The sequence below is a fragment of the Beta vulgaris genome, chromosome 4 (assembly GCF_026745355.1).
Source record: "Beta vulgaris subsp. vulgaris cultivar EL10 chromosome 4, EL10.2, whole genome shotgun sequence".
Classification (NCBI taxonomy): domain Eukaryota; kingdom Viridiplantae; phylum Streptophyta; class Magnoliopsida; order Caryophyllales; family Amaranthaceae; genus Beta; species Beta vulgaris.
In genome coordinates, this window is record NC_079205.1 from 30,166,940 (window position 1) to 30,179,899 (window position 12,960).

At 37.4% G+C, this 12,960-nt stretch overlaps 1 long non-coding RNA gene across 2 annotated transcripts; it reads left to right on the forward strand.

Annotated features, from left to right (window-relative positions):
• Window positions 1–455: 455 nt before the first annotated feature.
• On the forward strand, window positions 456–12,042 carry LOC125496931 (uncharacterized). Of its 2 annotated transcripts, XR_007273363.2 has the most exons (3): window positions 495–1,053; window positions 10,748–11,082; window positions 11,550–12,042. It is a non-coding gene; the product is annotated as an uncharacterized LOC125496931 (long non-coding RNA). The 2 variants fall into 2 exon arrangements; XR_007273362.2 differs by lacking the exon at window positions 11,550–12,042 and having other exon boundaries at window positions 456–1,053; window positions 10,748–11,291.
• Window positions 12,043–12,960: the final 918 nt, after the last annotated feature.

Here is a 12,960-nt window from a genome sequence, read left to right on the forward strand (position 1 = left end):
GTATTTCAATCCAAAATATTTTCCTAAAAACATGATGCTACACTTACAAATCAATTATTAAAGATCTCAAATACACGCACCTTGAAAAAAAAAATAACTACTCGGGAGAAGAGAAAAGGTAGGCTAAGAGGGAGAGAGAGTTTAAACTTGAGAAAAGAGATTTATTTCTCAAATTTGGTGTGAAAAATATGATAGGTGGAGACCCCTATTTATACTAGTTGGATAGGTAGAATCGGAATAAGATTATGAAACTAAAAGATAGATTTAAGGAAAAGATAAACTAATCTAGTTTGGATATAGCTAATATTTACGATTATCCAACTAAGATTAAGAAAAGATATAAATTATCTCATAATACGTAATTATAGTAAAATAAATAAAAAGATAAACAAAAAGTAAAATTAATAAAACTTATCAAACATAACAAGTCAGGCGTGAATGACTTGTGCCAACCGAAAACCTTTTTCACTTTTTTTTTTTCCTTTTTTTTCTTTTTTTTCTTTTCTTTTTTTCAAAAAAAAAATCTTTTGCAAATATTTTTTTTTCCTTTTCTTTTTTTTCTAAACCTTTTTAGAATCGTTTTTAAAACATTTTTAATATTATTTTGAACCAACTACTTAAATGTAAAATTTAGAAAAGTTAGGCCCAAAATTCATTTGGGCTAAAATTTATTTCAAATACCCAAAACATTTTTTTTAAAAGCCTTTCCAATAAATAATAAGTCTTTTTAGTTAATAAAACCTTTTTAAAAACTAAAACTTTTATAAAAATATGAATAATAACTTACTAAAAATACGGAATATTACCCTCTTCACTTCTTAAACCACCACCACCATTGCTCAGAGAAAAGTTGTTGCCAAAAAAGCTAAACACGTTAAGGAAGTGAATCTCAAGGTAGTAGATCGAAGAAGTAAAGCATGATGAGAATAAGAAGCGAAATCGCACATAGAAGCTGATAAAGAGCAGAAACAAGTGAAGAACATCGGGAGAAAACCCAGGAAACGCACCAAGCCTGATTCTGAACCAGAGTACTTCGAATATAAGTGCCATTTGGTAAAAATATTTCCATCCTATTTTTTTCCCTAGTTTTTCTACTTAATTCTATTTTCCTTTGTTTTAATTTTGTATTTTCGTCGAGTTTGTTTGCTTTTCTGGTTTTGAGGATCTTTTGTTGGCCTTATCTAATATTATTGGCTTGTTTGCTAAATTGGTTTAGGAGAGTTTCCATTGTATCATGAAATGTTTAGTTTTCGAAAATTGACATTGGTGTATTCAAATTACTTTGGAAGAAAATCAAATTATGCTTTCTTTTTTTCTACCCTCTGCCATCTGGCTTGGAGAACCTTGCTTTATAATTATGATTTTTGTTGTAAGTTGTAATCGGATTTATTAGAGTTTTATTCCGATTTGGATTAAATTAGTCGTGGGATACGATTGCTGAATGTCAAATTCTGGTGTATGATTTTTTTTTTTATCCAAAAACCTCAAATTCAATTCGGGTTTTATAAGATGATGCATAATTGGTTCGGGTTTCGTGGAGAGCTTGTGTTTAGTTTTTAAATACTTTTATAATTTGAATTTAATTGTGGTTTGAATAGTTTACTTTATAATTGGTTGTACTTTTGGTTTGATTTGGAGTTCACTTTATGGTTGACTAAGCTATTAAGTTTCAAAGTTATTTATTTATTTCCGTAGTAAAATTCTGAATAAGTTGATACGTTATCACACGGGCGATAATGGCTTTGATAATTCTCTAAGTTTTGTATAAAAAAAGGTATTTTGGAAAATGAATAATTCTCTAAGTGTGAATTTTGATTTGAGAAAGTAGCATTTTTGGGTCATTATTTTTCAAAAGAAGGAGTTTATGTGGATCCTGCAAATATTCAAGTTGTTAGTGAGTGGCCTACACTAAAGAATGTGTTAGATATTAGGAGTTTTCTAGGATTAACTAGTTATTATTGGAGATTTGTGAGAGATTTCTCAAATATAGCAAGGCCAATGACCAATTTAATGAAGAAAGAGTGAGAAGTGAGGAAGCTTTTCAGACTTTGAATGAGCGTCTAACCTCTGCACCTGTTTTAACCCTACCTAACAAAATGAAGGATTGTAGGTGTATAGTGATGCTTAGAAGAATGTTTTAGGATTTTTCCTGCAGCATAATGGGCAGGTGATCACGTATGCATCGCGTCAGTTGAAACCGTATGAGTCTAATTATCCTACCCATGACCTAGAGTTAGCTGCTATTGTACTGTTTGCCTTGAATATTTGGAGACATTATCTATATGGGGTAACTTGCAAGATCTTTACTGATCATAAGAGCTTGAAGTACATTTTCACCCAAAAGGATCTCAATATGATCCAAAGAAGATGGTTAGAATTGATCAAGGACTATGACCTAGATATTCAGTATCATGAAGGGAAGGCGAATGTAGTCGTCGATGATTTGAGTAGGAAGTCGAGTCATAGCGTGAATGCTTTGATAGTTCCTGAGGAATTGTGCCGAGATATGCAAAGGCTTAGCCTAGAAATTCTAAATTCTTGAGACATCGAAGCAAGATTGAGTGCTTTGTCATTGGGACTGTCAGTTTTCAATGAGATCAAAGAGGGTCAAGTTGGAGATGAGCACCTAGATAATTTTAAGGAGAAGATGAAGAAAGGCAAAGAAGTTGACTTCAAGATTCATGATGATGGAAGCTTGAGGCTCAAGGGAAGGTGGTGTGTACCACAAAAGTGTGAAGAGCTTACGAGAAGGCTTATGAAAGAGGTTTATAATACTCCATATTCTATGCACCCTGGGGGTGATAAGTTGTATAAGTATCTTAAAGAGATTTATTGGTGGCCGAATATGAAGTGTGAAGTCACCGAGTTCTTGTCAAAGTGTCTGACCTATCAGAAAGTAAAGATCGATCATAAGAGACAATGGGAAAGGTCCAATCCTTAGAGCTTCTTAGATGGAAGTGGGTTCTATATCAATGGACATTGTTACCGCTTTACCGAAGACGAGAAATGGCAATGATAGTATTTAGGTTATCGTGGACCGTCTAACAAAGTCTGTCGTGTTCGTTCCGATCAAAGAAACATGGAAGAAGAAGCAACATACTAAGACGTACATCAAGCATGTGATGAGACTGCATGGAGTTCCGACGTACATTATTTCAGATCATGATTCGAGAATCCTCTCGAAATTTGGCAAATGGTCCAGTTTAATATTGGAACAACGTTTAAGATGAGTACTGCTTTTCATCCTGCGACCGATGGTCATACTGAAAAGACCAATCAGACTATTGAAGATATGGTAAGAGCGTGTGCAATTGATTTCCAAGGTAGTTGGGAACATCACTTGGATTTGATTGAGTTTTCACATGGCAATAGTTACCATGCAAGTATCAAGATACCATTTTAGGTGTTGTATGAAAGGAAGTGTAGAAGTCTCATTTGGTGGAATGATTTTAGTGAAAATGTACTATTGGGGACAAAATTTATTGAGGAAGTTGTTAAGAATGTGAAGTTTATTCAAACTAGAATTCAAGTTGCTCGAGATAGGAAGAAAAGTTATGCTGATTTGAAGCAAAGAGAAGATGAATTCGCAGTTTGTGATAAGGTGCTTTTTGAAAGTGTCACCGACCAAAGGAGTAATGAGATTTGGTAAGAAGGGCAAATTAAGTGCTAAGTATGTTGGCCCATATGAATTTTGCATACAATTGGGAATGTTGTAGCCTATAAGTTGGCTTTGCCGATGGAATTTGAGAAGATGCATGATTTGTTTCACTTGTAACATGACTAAAATTTATATATATATCTATTGGATCATGAATTCGACCATGTTGTTCTCTTGGATTATTTATTATAATTTCTTTATGAGTACTGTGGGCCTTATTTGTTAAGTTAGTTGGATATTCAATTATAGAAAGGTTGGTTGATTATTGATCTAAGTCAACAAATAAATATTGGGTGGTTAGTAAACTGAGCAATAGAATTATTCTTGGATTATTTGAGTTGTTGATCACTTTATCTAATCCTAAGATAAAAATAAGAGTATTGTGTATCCCTGACATTTATGTTGGTTGTCTTACTTTGTGAGTCACAACAAATAAATAATTTATTAATAACTTAGATAATAATCTTCTTTGAAATTTCACAAACCAACCAATAATCCGTCTCCTTCAGTGATTTTCAATAATTTTTCATGAATCAAATTTTTTTTTTGAAACTTAATGAGTAAAGGTCATGGAGACTTTTCATGTATTATTAATTTTTCTTTCTTTCTTTTTCACTCTACTTTTACTCTTTTCTTTGTACCAACATAATATTATTTTCCAACCAACCCACAGAATCAACCACACAATATAGAAACAACCTAACAAATGCTCCCCCAAGCTAGGCTTGGGACAATAATCATTGTAAAGTCTCAAGGTGTGCAATGTGGCTTAATATAGAGACACAAAGTCATTAGGGTCAGCGGGGCTAGGGTGGAAAATAATTTATTTAACAACTCTTAGGCTTAAAAATTAAACAAATGAACGCCTCTATCACAAAATATGTCCAAAGTAATCAAAAATCAACGAGTACATTGCCAAAATCAAAATCAGAATGCTACGAAGAACTAAACAAACAAGAACAGACTGGATATAGATGTGAATCCAAAGCTAGAATGAATCCTAACAGTCTAACCAGTTCAAGCATGCAGTTAAAGTAGCCGCTTTATCATCCAAATCCACTCAAGATCCAGGCAGTCAGAGATCACATCACAATCACAAATGCCCAACTACCCAGTATAATGAGTTAAATCATTTTTGCAAATCATAATTCGGGCACATCGAAGCAACTAATCCACTCATATTCACCTCGTATTTTTGGTGCTTTTTCAGCAATATTTCATTTTTTTTGTGATTTTTCATTTTTTTAAAGCAATTAAACTATGTACCAGTGTTTGGTCAATCAAATGTTCAAGGACCAGTTAGACGATACTATGGAAGTGTACATCGACATGCTGATGAAGTCAAAGCAGGCGAAGGACCACATGCAACACCTTTCTGAAGCCTTCGACGTCCTCCGAAAATATAGTATGAAACTAAATCCTACTAAATGCACATTCGGAGTTGCTGCAGGAAAATTTCTGGGCTATGTCGTGACGCAACATGGAATTGAAGCCAATCCTGATCAAATTAAAGCACTAATCAACATCCAATCTCCAAGAGATGTTAAGGAAGTGCAGAAGTAAACTAGACGCGTCACTGCCCTGAATTGCTTCATATCTAGGTCGTTAGAAAAGTGTCATCTGTTCTATGATGTCTTACACAAGAACAAAGGTTTCGACTGGACTCAGAAGCATGAGGACACGTTGTAAGCACTCAAACAATATCTTGCCTCCCCTCCGTTGTTGTCAAAACCCTGCGACGGCGAGACGCTACAGCTCTACTTAGCAGTCAGAAACATATCTGGCAGCGTCGTCCTGACGCGAGAAGCAGAAAGTCAGCAACTTCCAATTTATTATGTCAGTAAGTCTCTGTTAGACGCAGAGACCGGGTACTCGTCCTTAGAAAAACTTTTTCTAGCTTTAGTCACTGCTGTCAAAAAACTAAGACATTATTTTGAAACTCACATTGTTGTCGTTATGACTAATTATCCGATAAAGTTTGTCTTGCGACGACCCGAATTAATAGGTCACATGAGTAAGTGGGCGATCACACTCAGTGGCTATGACATCCAGTATCTTCCTATAATAGCAATCAAGTCGCAAGTGTTAGCCGATTTTGTGGCTGACTTTAGCCCAGAGCTAGAGAAACTGGCAGAGGATGAAGTCTCCCAAATTAATCATATTAACCATGACTCATGGACCTTATTTGTTGACGGGTCGTCTAACTTTCATGGTGCAGGTCTAGGTATTGTGCTAAAGTCGCCACAAGGGGAAAAGATAGTGCGAGCTATCTGTTGCGAGTTTAAAGCGACGAATAATGAGGCCGAATACGAAGCATTGATAGCAGGGTTGACCCTGGCAAGCGACTTGGGGGCAAAAACATTAAAAGTTTACAGCGATTCGTTATTGATAGTCAGTCAAATTAAGGGCGAATTTGCAGCAAAGGACTCCAAGATGACATCGTACCTAGAAATCGCTCAAGAAAAGAGTAAGACGTTTAATCCTTTCGATATTTTGCAGATCCCAAGGGACTAGAATACTAAAGCAGAAGCATTAGTTAATCTCGGATCATCGCTAAGAGACGTATCCTTCACTTATGTCCCCATCGTCCACTTAACAACTCCATCAATAACCAAAGACGTTAGTAACCTTGTTGCGACGATGGAAGAGTGCGCCCAAATTGACGAAGAGGACAACCTTACTGCTTGCGACAGCAACCCAAATCCTGTTGACGATGATACAATGGCTGACAATCCTATTGCTGAAGATGTAAGTATTTAGTTGGACAAAACCATTTTACGATTACCTTACTAACGACGTACTCCCAGCAAAGAAAGCGGAAGCACGTAGAATTCACTTCAAGGCATCAAGATACGTCATTATCAAAGAGGTATTGTTTAAAAAGTCAGTCGCGGGTTCATACTTACGTTGCTTAGGAAAGAAGTAGTGGGACACAGTCTTGGAAGATCTGCACGAAGGGACATGAAGAAACCATTCAGGAGGACGCAGCCTGTCCAGCAAATCGTTACGTATGGGTTATTACTGGACAACAATGAAGCAAGAAGCAATCAGGTATATTACCAAATGCGACAGTTGTCAACGACACGCAGGTATGACAAATAGACCCTGTGAAGTTTTGCATCCTTCTTTAACTCCATGGCCTTTCATGAAATAGGGAATGGATATAGTTGGTAAATTACCTCCAGCCCAAGGACAGAAGGTCTTTATGTTAGCACTAACTGATTATTTTTCTAAGTGGATAGAAGCAGACTCCTTTCAACAAGTACGGGATAAGGAAGTTATTTCTTTTATATATACTAATGTTATTTGCAGGTTTTGTGTCCTATACGAAATAATATGCGACAATGGGTCGCAGTTTATTAGTGACAAGATGAAATACTTCTGTGACGAATGGAACATTACACCATTGACATCAACGCCCAGATATCCACAAGGTAATGGACAAGCTGAATCCAGCAACAAGACAGTCATTGACACATTAAAGAAACGCCTCACTGCAAAGAAAGGAAATTGGGCAGAAGCGTTACCATCTATCCTATGGGAAAATCGCACAAAGCCACACACCGCGACAGGACAAACACCATTCTCGCTAGTTTACGGGTGCGAAGCTGTCTTGTCGGCTGAGGTATGTGTACCAACTGCTAGATATGGTTTAATGACAGAGCAGCAGAATTACGACGAGCTGTTCAACGACCTGGATACTATAAAAGAACTGTGAGACGCAGCGCAGGTACGAATGACAGCCCAACAACAAATTGTGGCAAGAAGCTTCAATAAAAACGTCCAATCCAAATCTTTTGTCGAAGGTGACTGGGTACTAAGAAAAGCATTTCATAATACGCAAGAGCTCAATGCTGGTAAATTAGGAGCTAAGTGGGAAGGACCCTACCAGATTAGTAAAGTCGTTAGCAATGGTGCCTACCAACTGACCCGACACGACGGAAGCATGGTACCACGTAGGTGGAGTGCCACCCACCTTAAAAGATACTTCTTCTAGTTAAGTAATCAGTTGGAGCATGAAGTAAGGAGTTTGTTACAGTTGAAGGACCCTTGAACAGAGGATCTCCGAGATTTCGGCAAACAACCGTTGGAGTAGATTTAGTAGGAAGCATTAGTATTTAAGTAAATAAAAAGCCATACAAAAGATCACTGCATTCACAAGAGGAAAAATACATAAGAAAAAGGCAATAACTATTCTCGTTTCAATACAATTGTGTGTACTTAGAGCTCGAAACTTAGTTTGTAACGATTGTTGTTCATCTTGGACGACGATCATCGATAGTGGATTGGTGGAATCATCTCCACCCGTGGTTTTTACCCACCTTCATTGGGGTTTTCCACGTCACCATTTCCTTGTATGATTCCCTTGAATTTCCCCTTTGCACTAATTTCTTATTCTGCTCATATAAACATCTGGTTGTTATGTCCCTAACTTCAATTTTGTCGTAAGGCAAATTTTAGCATAAGAACGTTAGACAAATGACAGACAATACATGCATAAAATACTTAGATTATCAAAGTAAATTGTCGTCTGGACGACCAGAATCACAAGTGCTAAAGTTATGACCACTCCCATTAGTGGCCTAAAAAGACATAAACATAAGTCACTCTCATGAGTGACCCAAAGCAAAGTATGTTAAAACATTCTAAAGTTCAAAAGACAAGCAGATGAAAATGAAAACTTAAATACTAAGCGTCTTGAGTTTCGCCAGACTCCTTCTTCGTCGACGCAGCAGACGATTGAATGTCAGTTGTCAATTCCTTCTCTGTGTCTGGATCAGTAGGAACATCTGACGTCATAAAAGCAGCACAATATGCAGTGTTTCCATCGACGCTTGAAGGAGAATCTGTTGTAGTCGTCAGCTCGTCTGGGTCCATCAGATCCTTAATACCCCCCTAGGCATTCAAGGATGAGATCTATATCCTTTTGTGGTTCCCACGACGCAGTCTTCTTCATCATATATTGATACATCAGCTTCGCTTTCACCCTTGTGGTTACCTCAGCTTCGAGCAAGTCTAGCTCGTTATTCTGAGCGTCGAACTAAGCTTGGAGCTTCTCAATCTCTAGACGTGACGCTTTCTCCAATTTTTCAGCCTTTTACTTTATCTCTTCCAGCTCTTCTCCGTTCTTCTTCAACGTCTCTTCCAACTTCGTCATAGCCAGTTCTTTTTCTTCAACTCTGCGTCCCTATTCTTTACTTCAAGCTCGAACTTATTAGCCTTGAGCTTCATCGGTTGATGACCTTTCAGCAATGACGACATCTCCTTCTTCGCCATTAGAAAGTGTTGCGATGCCTGCGTAACGACAAACCAGAGGTAAGTAAACAGTTGTGATTTATTCCTAGTATCAATAAAATGAAAAAAAAAAACAAAGAAAACGAACATGGAAGATGAGCTCTAGGCCATCTGACATCATGCAAGGCAGAGTGTGTTCTTTTATCCTCTCCTCAGCGCAGGGAAAAAGGAATTTCTCCGCTTCTGGCCAAATTGACCTTTCCAACGACATAAAGTCATTGGGCACCATTATTGTGTACGATGGACCTCCCTTGTCTGGGGGAGCCATAAATTCAGTCCTGCGCACCTTGGGCACAGTTTCATGTTCATCGTCCTCCAATTGGACGACGACGATAGTGTCCTTATTGCTTACCGGCGTTGCAGACATTGTCACAACAGACATCTCTCTATCTCTCTTTCTTCTGCGTAGCATCTCCACCGGTGCCTGACTATCCGTAGAGCCTCTTGGACTCGATTGGGAAGAATCTATAAACAAAGGGAAATCGTCACGCGTATGATGTTTACGACGATGACAAAAAACGAGAAGTAACGCAAAGAACACTTACCGGAAGCCATGGACGAGCAGCTGTCCTTATTAGCAAATAGGATCCTCCTGAACTGTCTTTCTTCCTCTGATGCCTCCAAAAACTTCTGGCAGAGGTGCGCAGATTCGTCGCGATGAGTCAACAGCTTTGGATTTAGACCTGCAGAAGAAACATTGTAAGAATAGTGTTAACAATGTGACATGCTAATAAACGACTAAAACAGTACGAACCTTCTGTGTTCCAGCCACCAATTAACGCCTTTCCAATTTCTCTCAGAGAAGACCTCTTCACAAAAACGTATCAATTTTTCTAGCCTCTATCATTTGATCGGACTCCACCAACCAACGTTTCTAGCCTTGCCTTGGCATGAAGGGCTATTCTGTTTTTTGCCTTAACCCTAATTTCATGACACGACAGTAGGTCATGAAGAGTAAAAGCTTCCTCCCATGACGTCGTCACTCTATCAACGACGTTCAAGATTCTCCAAACTTGGGGCATTATTTACCCTGGGCTAATCTGATAAATTTGCATGAGGTCCCTAGCTATGGGAGAAAAGGGTAAGCGGAAACCTATCTTAAAAGGGTATTCATAGAGAACCACCCAATTGCTTGGGCACATCTTAGATTGTTCGTGGGGCTCTACATTCCTAATCACGGTGTCGGTCGAAAGATTTCCCAACTGTTAAAAATTTCATCATATCTTCTTCAGTCATATTGGATTTTCATCCTCAAATTCACTTTTCCTCTTCACCACTTTCTCCTTTCCCTTCGATTTTTCTTGGTTTTTTACAAAATTCCTAATGATACGCCTATTAGGAGCCATAGATGAGAATAGAGAAAGAAAAATTGAGAAATAAAGTGCAAGCAACAGCGAAAATTTACTTGGTATTGAAGAACGATTTCGACAAAGAGCAGCGGAGAATTCTAGAGTGAAATCGGATGTTCGAGGAGAGAGAAAAAGATGGCGTGTGTTTGAATTGCTTGCAACGGCTTTTATAGCTCTAAAAGTAATTATTAGATTAACAATGTATAAGTATTAATTGCATGGTTTTTTTCTTATCTTTTATGCGTTGACCCTTGGTTTACTTCCGGTAATTTTTTATCAAAATCAATTGCTTGCTCATTCTTTCCTATCCGTTAACAGGCATTCTAACATAACGACATTTGTATTGATCTTTGTGTTTTGCATCTAATGAGAAGTTGTATTTGACTAGCAATTGTCTTAAGGATAAGCATTAATTGGGGGCAAACTGTTATGCTTGATTTTTCAGGCTGACATTGACGCAACAACTTAAAGACTTTGACGTTATGACACAAGACTTGCCGCATCAAGATGACACAGAGATTGAGTCAATGAAGTTCAAACAACCAGTCTGAGAAAGATGGAGCTAAGCTAGATTGTGTTCTTCCAACGGGAATAAAGGGACTTAGTAGTTGCACGAAGTAAGGAGTTTGTTACAGTTGAAGGAGCCTTGAACGGAGGATCTTCGAGATTCCGACAAACAACCGTTGGAGCAAATTTAGTAGGAAGCAGTAGTATTTAAGTAAAGAAAAAGCCATGCAAAAGATCCCTGGATTCACGAGAGGAAAGATACATAAGAAAAAGGTAATAACTATGCTTGTTTCAATACAATTGTGTGTACTTAGAGCTCAAAACTTAGTTTGTAACGATTGTTGTTCATCTTAGCTTGGACGACGATCATCGATAGTCGATTGGTGGAATCATCTTCACCCGCGATTTTTACCCACCTTCATTGGGGTTTTTCGCGTCACCATTTCCTTATGTCATTCCCTTGAATTTCCCCTTTACACTAATTTCTTATTTTGCTCATATAAACATCTGGTTGTTGTGCCCCTAACTTCAATTCTGTCATAAGGCAAATTTTAGTATAAACACTTAACATATTAAAAATAATGAGCTTTATGACAAAAGGCACGTTATTTTCCTAAGTTCATTATCATAATGACTTCCTAATAATAATTCTAAATGCATAAACAAAGTTCATGGCTTAAGCATAAAGGTTAGGATGATATGATTAAGGCAAAAAATGGCTTAAGAAGCTTCCTCTCTAGGCCCGAGCGTTTGATCCCGAGTCTTCGTAACAAACTCGACAATTGCCTGGCAAAGTGGAGATTGCACTCCAAGGCGGAGCGTCCGCTCCAGCCTAGAACATGCGCTCTTTGGTGGAGTGTGTGCCTTAGCTTGTGATGCGCGGAATGCACCATGGTTGTGCGGGATGCGCCATGGTCGTGCCGCACACACCATAATAGCGATGATCTGACCTACTAGCTTCTGCTATTGAGTATTCATCGTTTGATCCTTGAAAGGTTCGTGTGAGAAATCATCGAAGGTATCGTTCTTTTTCTTATTTGTATTTTAAAACAACATTACATGACTCACTAAAAGCCGTTGAATTTCTCGTATTTGAAATTTTTCCTTTTACTCGTTAATCATAACATGGGTTCAAATGTTGTGGTTTGTAGTAATCTGTCTGTCCTAAATTATACTGTTACATGTACTATGTTGTTGGAATTTTCGTAATATGATTCTAAACTTTCTGTTTTTTTCTTTTCTTTGTTTTATCTACAGCATGGATAGTGTTTTATTCAAGTTTGAGTATCGTACATGGTTGTTAACCCGATGTTTTTATCCTAATATTCATGTATCTGAATAACAGGAATTAGCTAATTTGACTATGTTCCTTCCTAAATATGTAAGGAAGAAACCTGGAATATGTCCAATTACTATTATCAGAATATATTTGAGGAGTTGTTACTGGGACAAGACTCAATACTCATTACAATCAACTAACATTGTTGATAAGTTAGCTTTTACCGTCTCAGCACTATGTCAACACCTCTGCAAATTTTATCATTTGAATTATCCAAATACTCCACAATATTGTTATAAATAATGAAATTTTGGAGCTGTTGGGGTTATTTTGATCATAAAACAACGGGATATGCCATTGAATCCAATCTCCAAGATTGATTGATTCAATATTCTCACATCATAAAAACCTTCTCTCCTTATCCTGTAAGTGATTTCACATATCTTCATCAAGACAACAGGTACTAAAATCATCATTATATGGTCATTCAAGATGCATATAAGAGTTTCACCCAAAAAAAATGCATATAAGATTAAGACCTACTTGGATACCTTGTTAAGTAGATTGACTATAATAGCAATCCCAGTATAGCATAGTGTATACAAAACAAGTTTGAACTTTTTTTTTTAAGGTAAGGATTCCCTTGCAAGTAGAGAAATTGAAAATCCTTCTTGCAAAAGGTGACAATCAAATTCGTGTCAAAAGGGTAGAAAGAAAACCTCACAAAATGCAATAACCTTTTTCGGAAATTGACAGCGCCACTCCTTGTAAGGTCATTTTGATGCGATGGTTAAGAGACAAGAGCATAACCCGTTCTAAGCTTGAAAATTCCCTAATTATGAAAGTTCGAAATCATAAAATTGTCTTCAGAA